At 41.1% G+C, this 6,623-nt stretch overlaps 1 pseudogene; it reads right to left on the minus strand.

Annotated features, from left to right (window-relative positions):
• LOC101134352 (signal-regulatory protein gamma-like) overlaps nucleotides 1–5,318 on the minus strand; it is a 40,983-nt pseudogene extending 35,665 nt beyond the window's left edge.
• Between the last annotated feature and the right edge of the window lie 1,305 nt (nucleotides 5,319–6,623).

Genomic DNA, 6,623 nt, shown 5'->3' on the forward strand with positions numbered 1-6,623 from the left:
GATATAACCATAGATGTAGATAACATAGACAGAGCTCTCTGTTTTATCCCTTTCTTTCTTCCTCACTCTTACCCTTCATGAAAGAGGGAACTCTAAGACAGTAATGCACAGAGTTCTGCTTTAAAATAAAACGCATTTTACCAAGAGAGAAGTTGCTTACCTATTGCTTATCTTAACAGATTGGGAGAGTTTCAGTGGTAATATCAGGTGGTAGAAAAGGGAAGAGAGTGGCTGGGCAACAGGGAAAACCAAACATCTCTTCAACGTGCATTTCATGTAGACGAAAATATGAATTGAAGAGAATGTCTTTTTAAAATCCTGTGTATTTCAGCATGATTAAGTGAGATTTTTCTCAGGAATACAAGGATGCTTCAATAAACATAAATCTACAAATGCAATACACTACATCAGCAGAATGAAGGACAAAAAACATAGGACCATATCAACAGTGACAAAAAAAGCATATGACAAAATTTAACATTTTTTAATTGTAAAAATGCTGAAAAAATTAGATGTAAAATGAATGCTCCTCAGTACAATGAAATCCATATAGGACAAATCCACAGCTAACATGATATCCAGTGAAGAAAAGTGAAAAGCTTTTTCTCTAAGATCAGGAACAAGACAAGGATATCCTGTCTCACTAATTCTATTCAACATAGTATCAGAAGTCCTATCCAGAATAATTATCAAGAGAAAGAAATGAAAGTCATACAAATGAGAAAGGAAGAATTTAAATTGTTGCTGTTTTCAGAAGACACTATCTTATATATAGAAAATCCTAAAATCTCTAAAAACAATTGGATCAAAAAAGCAAATAAAGTTGCAAAATAGAAACTTAACATGCAAAATCAGTGCATTTCTATACACTTATGACAAATTAGCATAAAAAGGTTAATAGAATAATCTCATTTACCATTGCTTCAAAAAACTAAAATATCTAGGAGTAAATTTAATCAAGTAAGTGAAAGATCTGCCCACTGAAAACTATGAATCACTGATGAAAGAAATAGAAGACACATAATGAAAAGATATGTGTGTTTAGGGATTGGAGAATTAATACTGTTTAAATATTTCCAGAAGAGATCTACAAATTCAGTTCAATCCTAAAAAAATTCCAATGATATTTTCCACAGAAATTGACAAAACAATCTGAAATTAATATTAACTACAGAAAACCATGAATAGGTGAAGCCATCTTGAGCAAAAGAAGAAAGCTGGAGGCACCAGACTGCCTTATTTCAAAATCTGGTACAATGCTATAATAATCAAAATAGCATGGCATTGGCATAAGAAGAGACACATAGATCAATGGTACAGAGTAGAGAGTCCAGAAACAAACTTACATATTTTTGCTTAATTGACTTTTGACAAAACTGTTAGACATACAATGAGGAAAGACCAGTCTTCAAAAACTGGTGTTGGCAAAACTGGATGTCCACATGTCAAGGAATAAAATTGGACCTTCATCTTATATCACATAAAAAAATCAACTAAAATGGATTAAAGACATAAATGTAAGACCCAAAACTGTAAAAGTACTAGAAGAAAAGTGCCATGACATTGGTCTGGGCAGTTAATTTTGGGATATAAACCCAGAAGGACAGACAACAAAAGCAAAAATAGACACATGGGATTCCAACAAACTAAACACTGTCTACACAGGCAAGAAAACGATCAACAGAGTGAAGAGACAACCTGTAGAATGGGAGAATATTTGCAAACCATACATCTGATAAAAAGTCAATATATAAAATATAGAAGGAAGTCAAACAACTCCATACTGAGAAAACAACCCAAAATATAAAATACAGGCCAAATATCTGAACAGACATTTCTCAAAAGAAGACATTCAAACGGCTGTAGGCATATGAAAAAAATCCAACATTACTATTCTCCTGAGAAATGTAAATTAAAACCACAGTGAGATATCATCTCACACCAGTTAGAATGGCTATTATAAAAACAATGATATTTAACTAGTGTTGGAGAGGGTGTGCAGAGAAGAAAACTCTTGCATACTGTTGGTGAGAATGTAAATTAGTTCAGCCATGATAGAAACAGTATGGCGATTCCTCAAAAATTAAAATAGAACTACTATGATCCAGCAATCTCACTACTGGGTATACAATCAATGGAAACGAAGTCAACATGTCACAGAAATAGCTGCACTCCCATGTTCACTGCAGCACTATTTAGAATAGCTGAGATATGGGATCAATCTAAGTGTCCATCATCAACAGACAAACTGATAAGGAAAATACACAATGGAATTCTAATCAGCCTTACCAAAGAAGGAAATCCTGTAATTTTTGACAACATACATAAACTTAGGGGACTTTATGCTAAATGAAATAAGCCAGGTGCAGAAAGACAAATACCACATGATCTCACTCATATGTGGAATCTAAAAAAGTTGAACACATAGAAATAGACAGTAGAATAGGTGTTACCAGGGGCTAGGGAGGAGGTGTGGCTGGGGAGAGATTGGTCAAAGGATACAAAATTTCAGTTAGATAGGAGAAATATGATTAAGCAATTACTTGTACAATATGGAGTCCATATTTAATAACATCCATTATACTAAGAGAGCAGATTTTATGAGTTCTCTCCACAAAAAAAAATACATATGTAAGATCACACATATGTTAATTAGCTCAATCTAGTCATTTCAAAATGTATACATATTTCTTAATATGTTGTAGATATGTATAATTTTGACAAATAGAAAATAAAACTACAATTTTTTGTTAAAAATTTAATTTAAAATAGAAAGAGAAATAATAAAAAATAAAAACTGTGTGTGTATTCTTACACTCGTATACACAAATGTGTATACACACACTCACACATACACACATTCATAAACACATATAAAAGCATGGCCTATCATGCTAATATACAAGGTTGTTTTGTGCATTGAATAAAATTATAACACTTTTTTTTTTCAAGACAGTCTCACTGTCCCTCTGCTTCCCAGGCTGGAGTGCAGTGGCATGATCTTGGCTTACTGTAACCTCCGCCTCCTGGGTTCAAACAATTCTCGTGCCTCAGCCTCCCAAGAAGCTGAGATTATAGACATGCACCACCATGCACAGCTAATTTTTTTTGTATTTTCAGTAGAGACAGGGTTTTTCCATGTTGGCCAGGCTGGTCTTGAACTCCTGGCTTCAAGCAATCCACTTGCCTAGGCCTCCCAAAGTGCTGGGATTACAGGCATGAGCCACCCTGCCCGACCTAAATTATAATACATTTTAAAAGCTCAGTAAAATATCTGGCACATAGAAAGCATCCAACACATTATTAACAAAAGGTTGGAGTGCATACAACAGGGTTTTAACTCTGGTTGTCTCTGACTGGTGTGATGGGTGGTGATTGTTCCTCTGTTTTCCTCCCTGCACTTTCTAATTTTTCTGCAATTAACATAAACTGGCTTAAAGAAGGAACTCTGGAGCTGCTCCATTGACTGAGCTAGGAGACAATGAACAAGTTCCTCCCTCTGCCTGACTCCCCTTTTGCAAGTAGAGGATAACAATTGTAGCTTTCACACAGTGATATTGTGAGGATTAGTCAAATTAATACAAAATGCTAAGAAATGTGTCCGTCTTATCAGAAGAGTTTAATTGGTGAACTATTATGGTAGTAATTTCACTACAGTGTATGTGTAAGAAAAATACTTTTAAAAGTGGGACCCCTGCCCTTTAGGATCTGTGAGGGGACATCACAGCAGGGCCCACTGGGGAGCTGAGAAGGTACGATGCCCAGCCCTGTGACCATGGGGTCAGCTCCATGAATTGAGAAAGGGGTGAGGACAAGCAGCCCGGCTCTCAAAGGCTGCACCAGTTAAGGCCCTCCAATCCTGCCTGTCTTGGGGAAGGGGAAATAAAATCTCCACAGAAAAGTCTAGGGAACCAAGGAATGTTATGGGGACCTGTTATGGGCTGAATGTGTCCCCCAAAACGAATGTGTCGAAGTCCCAATCCCTAATAGCTCAAAATGGGACTGTATTTGGAGATAGGCTCTTTAGGAAGTAATTCAGTTAAATGAGGTCATTGCGGACAGGCCCTAACACAATGTGACCCTGTGACCCACGTTTTCACTGCAAGAGGAGCTGAGGATACAGACGCACACAGAGGGAAGACCACGTGCTAAGACACGGGGAAGAGATGGCCTTTTACAGCCAAGGAGAGACCTCATTAGAAACTAACCCAGCCGGGCACGGTGGCTCATGCATGTAACCCCAGCATCTGGGAGGCCGAGGTGGACGGATCGTTTGAGGTCAGGAGTTCGAGACCAGCTTGATCTACATAGTGAAACCCTATCTCTACTAAAATACAAAAATTAGCCGGGCATAGTGGCGGGCGCCTGTAATCTCACCGACTCGGGAGGCTGAGGCAGGAGAATCGCTTGAACCCAGGAGGGGGAGGTTGCAGTGAGCTGAGATTGCGCCACTGCACTCCAGCCCGGGTAGACAGAGCGAGACTCCCTCTCAAAACAAACAAACAAAAACCAAAAACCAAAAAAACTAACCCAACTGACACCTTGATATTGGACTTCAGGCTCCAGAACTGCGAGGAAGTATTAGCCCCCCAGTCTGTGGTACTTTGTTATGGAAGCCCTAACAAATATAGGACCCAGTAAGCAGAAGATGTGGAACTTCTTAAAAAGGAACTGGCCACAGAGAAATGGGTGGTAACACTCAGATCGCAGAGGAGGGAGGAATGGGGGGAACACAGGGCAAAGGGAGGAGCACCCTTAGGGAGGATGGTGGATGCAGGACATCTGCAGGAAACACTGCACCCCTGCCCAACTCAAGCCGGCACCATTTCAGACCACTTCTTCAGGATGGTGCACAGAGAGGGCTGGGCTTGGAGCCACACAGCCTTGTCAGGCTGTCTCTGAGCTCACTCTGTGGGCTTCCGCGGGTTGCTTTGCCTCTGGAGCCTCAAGAGTTGCAAGGATTTAAATAATGATTCTTTTGAATGTGTTGTGTAAACTGAACTACTACAAAAATGTCAGTAATTGTTTTGGTGGTGGTTGAAGCATCACGTGGTTTGATGCCTCTGGTAGCCAGCTGCAGATCCACAGAGGAAGCATGCACCTCTCTGATCTTCTGCTCTTAGGCAATGCCCAGTCCTTGACTTTCCTTGGCAGCACTTGTGGTTGTCTGGAATCCTGGAAGCCCAGGGGCAGGCCATGGCTCAGTGGTGAAGAAGAAAGCATTCTAGCCCAAGGCAATGCTCACCTGTGAGTCCCAGCAGGAGAGTCAGCAGCAGGAAAGGACCAGGAGGGTGGGGCCAGGAGGCTAGGATGGGCATCCTGGAGACATCAGGGGCCTGCTCTGTTCAAACGTCTGTGCTGGGGAGATCTCAGGCTCTGCTCTAAGTAGATAAGACAAGCACTGGCTCCCTCGATTCAAGAGGAAGTAGCTGTGATGAAGTGAGACAGTAACCTGCTTCTAGATTGTGTCATAGAAACCAGGCACAGCAGGCAGCTACAAAGCAGAGTTCTCATGCTCCATTTTCAGGAGAATCAGACACTCTTAGCAGAAATAATGCTTCCTGCACACCTTGACCATGTTCTCTCTCCCCACATCACCCCTATCTCCATCTCAGATATTTTTGGTGATTCCGCAATTAGGGGTTTTAGGCCAAGAAAGATCTGTGATTGTGAGCTATGCCCTAAACTGTCCATGTCAAGACCGTAAGATGTGGCTGGCTTGCTGCCTTAGTCTGCACCAGCTTCAAACAAACGCTACTCAGCTGGAGGCAGGAGGAACATTTACAGGACTTGCTCAGCACTGGAGAGGAACCAGATCTGCTCCTGAAATGATTCCTTATTCCAAAAGTTTGTTGATGTAACTGCCCAAACTTAGCCCAAATTCAGTCTAATCTGGGACCTTAGCATTTTCATGTGCCTGCATCCAGCAGAAGGAATCATTTCATGACTTCCTCCAGGAGAGGAAGTGGGTTTAGAGTAATAAGGATCTGCTTTAGGAGGTAGGTGGGGACTATGGATTCCAGAGACGGGACAGGGTTATGATGGGAGGAGAATATGGTGGACAGGTTCCTGGGGCCATCACATCAATTTCAGTACCTTTTGTTCTGTAAACAGAACACCTATTTCATTCACTACTGTATTCAGATAAGACCTGAGGAGGGAGGAAGAATAAATGCCCCAACCAAGAGTGTGTGCTAAGGAATTGGGCAAGCTACTGGGCCCTCCTAGGCTCAGTTTCGCTAAACTGTGGATAATAAGTTTAGGATAATATCTCCTAAATGTGGATAATAAGGCTTTCCCTGCAGATGTTATGGTGGAGACTAAAAGAGATGTTATAACTATACCATGCCTGAAACACAGTCGGGCATTATTGATACTCATGGTGCCATGTAAACAGGGGGAACTCAGGTATTGCTTTTGAATGGATCCTTACTGCCTGGCAAGTTGCAGGGACTTCCTCCTATCTAACTCCCTGGTCCTCCTGGGACCCAGCTTACACGAAGCACTTGGACTACCCCTGCCATCCTGATATCAATGGCTCCCTCTGGGATTTTCTTCATCCTGCTCCCTGTCAATCCATACATTAATCCCTCCACTTATAATTTCCAACTGTGTGGCTTTCA

The sequence above is a fragment of the Gorilla gorilla genome, chromosome 21, assembly GCF_029281585.2.
Source record: "Gorilla gorilla gorilla isolate KB3781 chromosome 21, NHGRI_mGorGor1-v2.1_pri, whole genome shotgun sequence".
Lineage (NCBI taxonomy): Eukaryota > Metazoa > Chordata > Mammalia > Primates > Hominidae > Gorilla > Gorilla gorilla.